At 40.0% G+C, this 12,209-nt stretch overlaps 1 long non-coding RNA gene across 2 annotated transcripts; it reads right to left on the minus strand.

The window, feature by feature from the left end:
* Positions 1 to 8,908: 8,908 nt before the first annotated feature.
* LOC127091185 (uncharacterized) lies at positions 8,909 to 10,538 on the minus strand. 2 transcript variants are annotated; one of them, XR_007791890.1, is made up of 4 exons: positions 10,114 to 10,530; positions 9,883 to 10,039; positions 9,443 to 9,769; positions 8,909 to 9,357 (listed from the first exon to the last, which is right to left on the minus strand). It is a non-coding gene; the product is annotated as an uncharacterized LOC127091185 (long non-coding RNA). The 2 variants fall into 2 exon arrangements; XR_007791889.1 differs by having other exon boundaries at positions 8,909 to 9,769; positions 10,114 to 10,538.
* Between the last annotated feature and the right edge of the window lie 1,671 nt (positions 10,539 to 12,209).

A 12,209-nucleotide genomic window follows, 5' to 3' on the forward strand; every position in this document is an offset into this window, starting at 1 on the left:
AAATTGCTTGACAACACAAAAATTACCTTTGGAAAGAGTGTTGAGTCTATCAATTTTTAACGAAGAGGAAATAGTTGACGAGAAAGATACGGAAGTAGTAGTCATGATGGAAGCATCACCACCTTTCAAAGGTTATCGGCACAACCGGTGGGAAGATTTACGGCAACCCTTAGTGGAAGAAAAGAAAGATGAACAAAAGAAGGGGACCGAATTGAAACAACTCCCGGAAAACCTCAAATATGTATTCCTAGACACAGAGAGTAAGTGCCCGGCCATCATAAGTTCACATCTAGAAGTTCTTCAGGAAAATAAGCTTGTCAAAGTTTTAAAAAAACATAAGAGTGCTATTGGCTGGTCTATTGAGGATTTGAAGGGAATAAACCCCACAATATGCATGCACAAAATTCTCATGGAAGATGATCACAAGCCGGTTGTCCAACCTCAACGACGACTTAACCCAGCAATGAAGGAAGTGGTCAGAAAAGAGGTGGTTAAACTGTTAGATGCAGGGATGATTTATCCCATATCTGATAGTTCGTGGGTAAGTCCGGTTCATGTGGTGCCAAAGAAAGGTGGAACTACAGTGATAAAAAATGAGAAGAACGAGTTGATACCAACAAGGACAGTCACTGGTTGACGGGTATGCATCGACTATAGAAGACTGAATCTTGCCACCAGGAAGGACCATTTTCCCTTACCATTCATTGATCAGATGTTGGAAAGGTTAGCCGGTCATGACTATTATTGCTTCCTCGATGGCTACTCGGGATACAATCAGATAGCTGTTGCACCAGAGGATCAGGAGAAGACCGCATTTACATGCCCTTTTGGTATTTTTGCCTACAGAAGAATGCCATTCGGGTTATGTAATGCACCAGCAACGTTTCAGAGATGCATGCAATCAATCTTTGCAGATATGCTTGAGAAGCATATGGAAGTCTTCATGGACGATTTCTCAGTTTTTGGTAAGTCTTTCGATAATTGCTTGACTAACCTTGCTCTGGTGTTAGAAAGGTGCCAACAAACAAATCTTATCCTGAACTGGGAGAAGTGTCACTTCATGGTACGTGAAGGGATAGTCTTGGGTCACAAAATTTCCTACAAAGGAATAGAAGTGGACAAAGCAAAGATTGAAGTCATCTCAAAGCTTCCCCCACCGATGAATGAAAAAGGTATTAGAAGTTTCTTAGGGCATGCGGGTTTTTACCGTAGGTTCATAAGAGATTTCTCTAAAATAGCAAAACCCTTAACGACTCTTTTAGTTAAGGATAATACCTTTGTTTTTGATAAAGAATGTGTTGTGGCGTTTGAAACACTAAAGCAAAAATTAGTATCAGCACCTATTGTTGTAGCCCCGGACTGGTCTCTGCCTTTTGAGATAATGTGTGATACAAGTGATATTGCAGTGGGGGCAGTTCTGGGGCAGCGTCGAGAAAAATTGTTACATGTCATTTATTATGCTAGTCATGTGTTGAACCCTGCACAGATGAATTATGCGACAACTGAAAAGGAGTTGTTAGCCGTAGTGTACGCCTTTGATAAATTCAGGCAATATCTGTTGGGTTCTAGAGTCATTGTGTATACTGACCATGCTGCTTTGAAGTATCTTTTTGCTAAACAGGACTCTAAGCCAAGACTTCTTAGGTGGATCTTACTCCTTCAAGAGTTTGATGTGGAGATTCGTGACAAGAAAGGATGTGAGAACACTGTTGCCGATCACCTCTCCCGTATATCACCTATCAAAGAGACAGAAGACAAGCGTCCAATAAAGGACGAGTTCGTCGATGAACAGATCCTCGCTTTCAACGGAGTGCCTTGGTTTGCCGATTATGCAAACTATCTGGTCGGTGGGATAATCCCCGATGATTTTAATGCTAACAAGAAGAAAAAGTTTGTGCATGATTGCAGGTTCTACTTGTGGGACGATCCTTTCTTGTATAAGAGAGGAGTGGATGGACTTATCAGGAGATGTGTTCCAGAGGAGGAACAAAGGGATGTGTTGAAAGCATGCCACGACTCCGACTATGGAGGACACTTTAGTGGTGACAGAACCGCCGCCAAGGTTCTCCAATCTGGGTTATACTGGCCAACTTTATTCAAAGATGCTCAACAAATAATTAAAGAGTGCGACAAATGCCAGAGAACGGGAAACATCTCAAAAAGAAATCAGATGCCCCAAAATGCCATGTTAGAAGTTGAACTCTTTGATGTGTGGGGTATCGATTTCATGGGTCCCTTCCCACCATCTTTTGGGAAACAGTACATCTTAGTGGCGGTGGATTATGTCTCAAAGTGGGTGGAGGCCGTGGCCCTACCAACTAATGATGCTCGAGTGGTGATTAGGTTTCTAAAGGAGACTATCTTTGCGAGGTTCGGAGTACCAAGAGCTTTAATAAGTGATGAAGGAACACATTTTCTGAACCATCTTATGGAGAAGCTCCTCTTGAAGTATAATGTGAAGCATCGAATTGCGACTCCGTACCACCCTCAAACTAGTGGGCAGGTGGAAGTGTCAAACAGGCAACTCAAACAAATCCTTGAAAAGACCGTAAACTCATCCCGCAAGGATTGGGCAAGCAAGTTGGATGATGCACTTTGGGCTTACCGAACGGCTTTCAAAACACCAATTGGTATGTCACCATACCAATTAGTTTACGGCAAGGCTTGCCATCTACCGCTTGAATTAGAACACAAGGCATTTTGGGCTTCAAAATTTTTGAATATGGATTTATCCAAGGCAGGAAGTTCTCGGATCCTTCAGCTCCATGAATTAGAAGAATTTCGGAATCGTGCTTATGAAAATGCTAAGGTCTATAAAGACCAAACAAAGAAATGGCATGATAAAAGGATAGTGAAAAAAGAGTTTTATGAAGGACAACTGGTCCTTTTGTATAATTCTCGATTGAAATTATTCCCTGGGAAGTTGAAATCCAAATGGTCAGGCCCGTTTGTTGTTCACAAAGTTTTCCCACATGGAGCGATTGAATTAAAGAATCAAGCAAATGAGGATACATTCAAAGTCAACGGTCAGAGGTTAAAGCCGTATTACCAAGGACAAGAAATTGGTCAAATACATGTTGCTCGTCTCACAGGATGAGAGGAACAACCGTCGAGCCATGCGACGTTAAACGAAGCGCTTCGTGGGAGGCAACCCACGGGTTTTCAATTTTTTCTCTCTAATGAATTTGTTTGTGTTTCTATTTTTTTTTAGTTTGAATGTTTGTAGGTAATCACAGTGTGCTACTGGTGAAGGTGAAAAATTTGAATGGGGTAACAACTAAGGTGTTCAACCGGGGACGTATAAAGAGAAAAGTGCAAGACAGGGGTGCAACACAGTCGGCCGTGTTGTCTAGCACGGGCCGTGTTGCAGGCTTACCAATTTCCTCATACATTTTCCAGAGGAGCAACACGGGCAGCCGTGTGTGCCAGCACGGGCCGTGTTGCTCACATGGCCTTGTCCCCATACATTTTCCAGGGAGGCAACACGGCCGGCCGTGTGGTCCAGCACGGGCCGTGTTGCAGTGCGAAATTCTGAAATTTTTTTAAATTTTAGAGACGTTGGAGTGGGGCCCACACGTTTTTAAATACCTTTTACCACTCCCCCACTCACTTTTCAGCCACTTCATCTCTTCCAACCCTATTTTTCTCTCAAATCTTTCAAACTCCATAACCTCCTTCACCTTAAACCTCATATTTCATCATCATCCAACCATTATTTTTCAAAGTTCCTTCACAAAAGCTGGGCCGTTTCTCGCACTCTACACCGTGACGGTATTATTTTTCCCTATCTCCACTATTTTTTTCTGCTAACTTTTTCAGGTGACCATTATGCCCCCGAAAAGAGCCGACCGAGGAAAGGCCGTGGTAGAGACCTCAAGACCGAGACAAAGGTCCCGGCGGATGCCAAATGCACACGGAATCATTTTTGAGGATGATGATCATGTCGAAAGGTATAAGACCCACCTTAAAAGGAAGCTTGTACCTACAAGGTATGTTTGTGATGACACTATGAGTGCATTAGGAATTCTAGATGATGTATCCCAAATGTTCCACAATTTAGGTATTTTTGAATTTATGCATGCTGATGTGCCTACCTATGAACGCATCACTCTAGAATTCCTAAGCACTGTTAAATTTAAACTGGAAAAGAATTGGACTGGTCATGTCTATGAATATTTTGGCACTATGAGTTTCCGACTTTATAACGAAGATTACTCGATGTCGGTTATTCAGCTTGGGCAATGCCTCCGGTTACCATTGGTAGGATCCGGGGCAGTGCCAAATGACTTTTCTGCAGGTTCCTTTTGGTCCTCTATTACAGGTTTACCACAGTACGAACCCCGGAGTGCAAAGGCATCATGGATTCAAAACCCGTGCTTCCGATATGCTCAAAAAGGGTTAGCATTCACCTTGTTTGGACGAGGAGATAGTACAGGTGTAGCGGCAAAGCGGGAGTTATTTTTGATGCATGCCATGGTGAATGAGGAACCAGTGAATGTGGCGGCATTCGCCGCGGACCATTTAGGTACCATGGGGCGTGCCAGCTCAGGAGGCATTTCTGTGGGAGGTATGATAACACAAATTGCTGACTGGTGTGGTTGTAGGCCGGTGTTGGACGGAGAAACCCCGATGCAGGCGTTGGGTAAGCTTGACCTCAATGCCCTATGTACGCAAGGCATGCTCGAACAAAGCCGTCATGGGTATGTGTTGGTAAGCCGAACACGCAGGCTGTTCCGCTTACCGAACACTGATAAAACTAACGTTGATAACAATGAGAATTGGTTGTATACCTCTGTTGACCCCGAAGAGGCGGGAGAAGATGAATTTTTTGCAGGTGATACGAGGGAGGAAGATGCACCGGCAAGGGAGAGGGTTGTTCCTCACCCTCACACCTCTCACCACAGAGGTATGGGAGCCTCCTCTGCTGGATGGACACCCATGGACATGGATCAGTTCCGTGTCGAGCAGGCTCGCCAGGGAGCGGAGATTGATCGGATCGTGACAGAGCAGCTCCGTCAAGGGGCTGCCATTGATGATATTCAGAGGATGATGCAACATATGATGTTGCAATTTCCACAGCACCCTCCTCCGCAGTAGGCACTGTAAGTCCCTCTTGCATTTGGGTTCAAACATTGGGGTCAATGTTTAGTTCAAGTGTGGGGGGGTTCCTTTCATTGTTTTAATTTATTTTCCGTTTTGGTTTTTCAATTTTTAAAGTAATTTTCCTTTGATTTCTTTTATTTTCAACTGTTTGGATGTTGGGTTACAGATTGATGGATAAAAACCAGAGGCGTGATGGAAAGATGGTTAGTGGATGAAAGACACAACCCGAACTCACGCTCCCGAGGCACCCTGGAAATTTATGCAGTCGAAGAAAAACTATTGTTGGACACAGTGGGATGAAAACTGGATTGAGATAGAAGTATGGTACACCTGAACCAAAAAGAAGCTACATTACACAGAGAGTGCTTTGGAACCTGCAAGTTTACCCCACATGGTGAGATTATAAAAAGCCAAATACGAAGAGATCATCATGAGAGTTAATCCAGGTATGACTCTATCGCTCTGGTTTTGCGTACGTTCTACTGACATAGCACTGCATTATGACACACACTGAGGCATTTTTGTTGTTGTTTAACCTTGAGCCTTTCCAGCCACCCTTGTACGTTTTATCTGTTGCTAACCCCTTTGAGCCTTTAACCATTTTGTTTGTTTGTAAACCGCTTATGTTACCCTATGGCCAGAAAAAGAAAAAAAAATAGATAATAATCTCTTCTACCCTTGCTCGGCATAAATGTTGTGGATTTTGGAAACTGTGTGAATTCTAAGTTTGGGGTGGTAAATCTAATACCAAAGGGACAAGTGTGCGAAAAATTGTTACAAGAAAAGAGAAAAGAAAATTGGAGGCTCTTTGAATGCTCCGGAAAAAGAAATAAAAAGAGAAAAGAAAAATAGAACTCATCAAAACGCACTTGTCCCAATTAAACGACTTGATTACATTTGAAATACTCAATCAGTTGAGTAAAGTTAAAGAGTCGATGTCGAACCCCTGTATATCAAAATAAGCACAGGTACAAGAAACATAACAGGAGTGCCGAGCCCAAACCCCTTGTGTATCCGTTGTATTTATCCTACCTGTCCTAAGCCCCGTTACAACCCTAAGTCCTCCAAAAGTGTGTGAATTATGTTTGTGCAATAGAAGTAGAATTTATTCAAAAACTAAGAGTCGATATTGCATACACTGAGTCTTTAGTGCTAACCCTGAGAGATAGTGTGAGATGTATGAAAAGCTTGCAGGTAAAGAGGTGTTGAACTGTGAGGTGTAGCGGATAGTTCGGATTGGATGGCCAACGTATTGACCATGAAGGTAGGAAGCTCGGTGCGAATAACATCGGCTGCATAGTGGTAAAAAGCAATTTTGGGGTGACCTCTGTTTGTTGTCTCTGGCATCACTTGAGGACAAGCAATGAGATAAGTTTGGGGTTGTGATCGGTCACATTTTAACTTGATTTTCATCATGTTCTCGGCCAAAATTCATCAATGTGGTAACCCTTTATTTTATGTTTGAGTGTTTGAATTTTAAGTATTTCATAGTTGAGTAGATTTATGCTTATTTTGCTTTTGGTGTTAATTTAAGTTTTTAGATGCGTTTTATGTCGTTTCCATGGTATTGTGCATGTTTCAGAAGTAGTTGAAGATTCGGAAGTGCCAAGGCAACAGTGGAAGAGTGAAAGAAAAAGAAAGAAAAAATAGAAGGAAATTCATGGAGCCAAACACGGCCCGTGTCTCCTGACACGGCCCGTGCTGCAAAGAAAACCTTTTTCCCATACAAAAACCAGGGGGCTGACACGGCCGGCCGTGTTGCTTGGCACGGCCCGTGTCAGCAGGTCTGAAGGAAAATAAAAAAAAATAATAAATAATTGAAGAGCCAACACGGCCGCCCGTGTTGCTTGGCACGGCCCGTGTTGGCAGGTGCGCTGAAGTTTCCGATTTCTTGTTTTCACTCATGTAAGTGATCCCGGAGGGCATTTTTGACTTTTTGGCCTGGCTGCAATGAGTACCACACTATTTAGACCTAATGGAAGGACAAACATAGGGACGGAATAGAGAGAACGAAAGAATGAAGATTTTTGAAGAACGGAGATCATCAAGCGCGGAAGCAATTGAAGATCGAAGCTATTTAATCGCTTGTAATGTCTAATCTTATATTTGTACCTTCTTTGAATATTATCATGAGCTAAACCCCCCAATGCTAGGGGGGTGTCCCTGAATTGCTTTTGTAATGAACCTTTTTCCTACAATGTTATGAATGTCTATGTTTTTATGAAATCAATTTGTTATAACACGAGTGTAATGCTTGCCGTATTGGAAAATTAGGTATTGAATTGGAGGTAAAGGAGGTCTGACAAATCCCTTTATCACTATGTGTATAACAACATCGCTAATTTCTCTTAGGAATGAGGATCTAATAACGATGATGGAAAATTCTTGATATTCATACATGGGATTAATATTCTTTTGAATGGCTAAGGAATTGGGATTTAAAATAGAATGTTAATGGTTTCTGGCTAAGGAATTAGGGGAAACTTCTCTTGAGAACCTTATTGAATCATTAGAACATAGATATCATAAAATAAGGATTAAGTTTATTTCAGAGCAATTCATACACCCTTGATCTAGCATGTTTAACGTTTCTGCATTCAAAAATCTCTGTTGTACCTTTATATTTTACAAAGCAAATTCACTCTTCACTTACCAACCTAAGGTTATTTTGTTTAATTGAATCATTATCAACACTGATAGTTCCTACGCAGTCCTTGAGATCGATACTCAGGATAATTCCTTTTATTACTACATCGGTAAAATAGTACACTTGCTATTTTCCCGATCAGTAAACGTTGAGTTTTTCCCTATTCGTCCTATGACGTCTAGTTGTACCTGTCCCCATGTGGATTTACCTCTCCGTTGGTCTTGGTAAACGTTGAGTGTTTCCTAGTTGTCCGTTGGCATCTAGTTGAGATGATTTCTGTTCCCATTCATCGTGTATCGATGTCTGGATGTGCTTTACCCTGAAAAGAAAGAAGAAAACAAAAAAAATTCCCAGCAGTGTGCAAATTTCTACGGTACTTGGTATTCAATCCCTGTTTACCCTGAAAGTCTGACAGCCGTTGCTCTCATCCATTCGGGTTCCCTGCTGATTGAATAGGGGCAGCTGTAGCACCTCAAATTTGCACCTCCCATTTGTACATTCATTTCATTTTTTAGGTCATTAACATTGCCTTAGCATTGCATAGCATATTGCATTTTATCAGGCAAGACTGATCAGAAGAAGTCATCTGTGCAAGAGAGCAAGGGATTTTCATGATGGAAAAGGTCTGTGGGTGTTCTAGAGGGCTTACGTGATCCAAGGTTCTTTCTGATGCATTTTGGCCAAGTGTTGAAGGCTCAAAGTCCACAGTGCGTGACCAAGTCATCTGAGGTCCATACAAGTCAATTGTAAGTCAACTAAGGGCTAGGAGGTCGAGAGATGGTTTGAGACGCTTCCTTCATGTCCCAAAGAAGTTCATTTGTCATTACAAATACTTATCTTGAAGAATTTGAGGTTAGAAATCATTTTGTTCTTTTCTCGAATTAATCTTGGAAATTCAAGTTGAGTTGGATGATCCTAGTTGATTACGGAAAAGTTGATTTGGTTGTGGAAACTTAATCGTGATTGCATTGAGCCCATTCATTTTTTTGTTAAGTCCATAAGTTTGGCCCATTAATCATTTTCCAAATTAACCCATGTTTCTAAACAATTTTCAAATCCCCATTCATTACCCATTTTCAATATCCATTTCAAATCCAATTCAATTTCATTGTTAATATCCAAGTTTATTCATCCAAATCATCTTCCAATTCACCCATATTTCATTTTATTATTCCAATTAATAAAATCAATTGCCATTATCCAATCATACCCATATCCATTTGTATAAAACTAAAATGCATTAAAAATTCTGCATTACAAATGAACAAAATTCTGCATTAAAAATTCTGCATTGCATTTAACAGCAACACATCAAAATTCAGCAACACATCAAAAATTCTGCATAAAATGCATATAAAAATTCTGCTATAAAATTCTGCATAAATCCAAAAACAAAATCCTGCACAATAACTGCCAAGCCAAGCCAAGGCATCAAAACCAAGCTACACTTCAAGCTGCTATTCAAACTGCAAAACATAACAACAAATGAGATTTCAAGCCGCATAAGCCGATACAAAAAACCTGCAAAATACACAAGCAAAAAGCTGCTCCGAGCGAGCCAACATAAGAAAAAGTGCACAAGCCAAGCTGGGAATGCAATTCCATACCTGCATAATAACAGAAAAATTTCACAACCAAATAACAGAATTTTCTTCTAATCTTAATCTCATAACTCTAAAAAAAATCAAAAACCTTCCCCTCACTACACTTCCAGATTTTTCCACATAACAGACTCAATCTCATTTCTTCCTCTCTCCCAATCTTCTTCTTCCAAACTTCATCACAAACTCTTCCAATCCTTCAACCAAAACCTTCAACCACCGTAACCGTAACCGTTTTTTTTCAATTCACAATCACCTTCATCAAAAACTCCAAACTCCATAGTCAAGCCTTCAACCACTACGAATCCGTAACCGTAACCGTAATCTCCGTTCACCGAAACCTTCAACCGCTTCCAATCTTCACTCTTCAATTCTTCCACATTAATTTATCATCATCACAACCGAACCGCCAAAGATCCTGCAACAATTCTGCAGCAATTATCTCCTTTCTCGGAAGTGATAAGCAGAAGAAAAAAGAAGAAATAATAGAAAAGAGAAATCCAGAAGAGATCGGAATAATCGGAAACTCACGATCCAAGAGACTTCTTCTTCATTTCGATCGGCAATACCGGTATTACGTCTTCGTCTTCATCTCAAAGCGGAGATGCGAGCGAGGCCTTCATCATCCACCAAGAACCTTCAACAAAATCCGTAGAAGCTCGCAACTCGTAACGGAATTGGTGAGAAGCTACAATCAGAAAGAAACAGATAATTGAAGAAGCAGTAGAAGGAACCGAAACAGAGAAAGAGGAAGATTCGTACCTAATTGTAATTGGAGCTTTAATCTGGTAAGTTTTTCCGATCCGATTTCGATGTGGTTTTTCTTCTATCCGCACATACGATAATGGAGTGAGATGAATCGCGGATCTTCGAGTATCTGAACTATCAATAAAGATCGAACATCGCGAACCATGGTGGATTGCTTAACACCGCGAGTTCTTGAATCCTTGAGTCGTAATAATCGTTGAAGTCAATTCTGTGAGAAGGATAACGCATTGTTGTGTTGGAGTTGATCGTTTCTCCCGGCTTGTGCTAAATCCTCGTGAACGCAGTGGTTGAAGGCGCCGGAATCCAAGAATCCAAACGCGTCACAAGAGCTTCTCTGAATAAGTGCTTTTCCCCTGTCCAATTTGAGCTTACGTGAAGGTTGTACACGGACTCTCTCCATTCAACTGTGGCCGTTTGAGTCCAAGGCCCGTGCGTTTTCCTACTACACCCCCACAGATCAAAAGTCCAATTCAGGTTTTCTTCCAAGTTTTTTTGTTGAATTCTAACTGTTTTTGGTTTAATTAGAGTATCAATTAATATATAATTAGGTTAATTAAGTTTGTAACTAGCGTAATTAGAGGATTAGGTGTTATTTAGAATAATTAGTAATAAGTAGGATTGATAGGATATAGTTAGAGTAATGCTAGGAATAGTTTTTTTAATAATGATTTTAGAATATTGCTTGAGTAATTGTAGAATCAGAATTAGAATTAAATAATAATTAGAAATTAATCTTAGGACTGTTACATTGAATACATTAGTATTAGGATTAACTTCAGAGTTAATTAGGTGGATTAGTATTAGAAATGTTTTTTAGAAATACAATAACGGTAGGAATTAATTAGGAAAATTAGGATTAGAGTTTGTTTAGGACAATTAGAAATTAATTTTAGAATTTGGAAACCATTTTAATTAGTTGTCAAATTAGAATTAGAATATTAGAATAAAGTCTTAAATAGGATTTAATAGATTTTAGAAATTAATTAGCAATATTAAATTTAGGCTACTGGTTTAGGTAATTAGATTTTAGAGTTAGTTAATTAGATTATTAGAATTAGAATAATTTTTAGAAATAATAGTTTTAGAACTTTAGAGTTAATTAAAAAATGTTAAAAAAATATTAAAAAGAAATATTAGAAATAGTTTAGAAATATTAAATTTAGTTTAGTTCTAATTGACTTTAAATAGAACTTACTTTCGTAAATAGAAATTTAATTCAATATTAATCCATAACTGTGAAATGACTATTCTACCCTTAGGCTTAGAAATAATTCAATCTTGCATGCTCCCTTAGTTTTAGGACGTGTTATCTCTTGATTAAATGAGTTTCATGTTCAGTTTTGGATTTTTTATCTCATTTTGACCCTAGTCTTGGACTAGTGGTTTGTGATCTCACTTTTGAGTTGTGTTTCAGGTTAATAGCACAAATGGCCTATGCTTGATGATGTGCCTCCATTGGAGTTGACTTGTGACTTGTATATAGCTAATTTTGACTTTGTTTTGCAGGGTTTGATATTTGAGTTTGAGCCTTAATGGCTTGTACTTTGGTGCATTGGTTTGTGTTTGTCTGTTTATAGTTAACTGTGAACCATTTGCTGTTTAGTTGTGTGATTAGTATACTGATGATATTTGATTGATTTCAGGTACATTAGTTGCTAATATTGCTTTGCTTTGCTTGATAAGCAATTTGCACTGAGGTATAACATTCTTGACTCCATGTAGTCTGGAAGACCTGGCCTGTTACTTGGCCAGGCAACTGTCTGAAGTCCTCCTTAAGAGGCGATGTTTGTGATTGTTTACTTTTGTGCCAAGCAGGTAAAGACCTCAATGAGGCAATTGGTGGATCAAAGAGATATGCAATCTATCTCCCATTATTCTGTTGAGTCGTCCCTCTGCTCACACCACTGTGTTGATGCATTGGGACACAAACCCAAGATCTTGTACAATGTACAGTTGTGTCAGAGTCTCGAGCGTAGAAGGGTTCCCACATTCTGAACCCACGCTCCTTTGTCTGAAGCTCTCCCTGACCAGGGATAAGAGCTGTGAAGTCTTATCTTCACTCTCCTTTCATCAGCTTCACCTTAGCCCCT

The sequence above is a fragment of the Lathyrus oleraceus genome, chromosome 6, assembly GCF_024323335.1.
Source record: "Lathyrus oleraceus cultivar Zhongwan6 chromosome 6, CAAS_Psat_ZW6_1.0, whole genome shotgun sequence".
Taxonomy (NCBI): domain Eukaryota; kingdom Viridiplantae; phylum Streptophyta; class Magnoliopsida; order Fabales; family Fabaceae; genus Lathyrus; species Lathyrus oleraceus.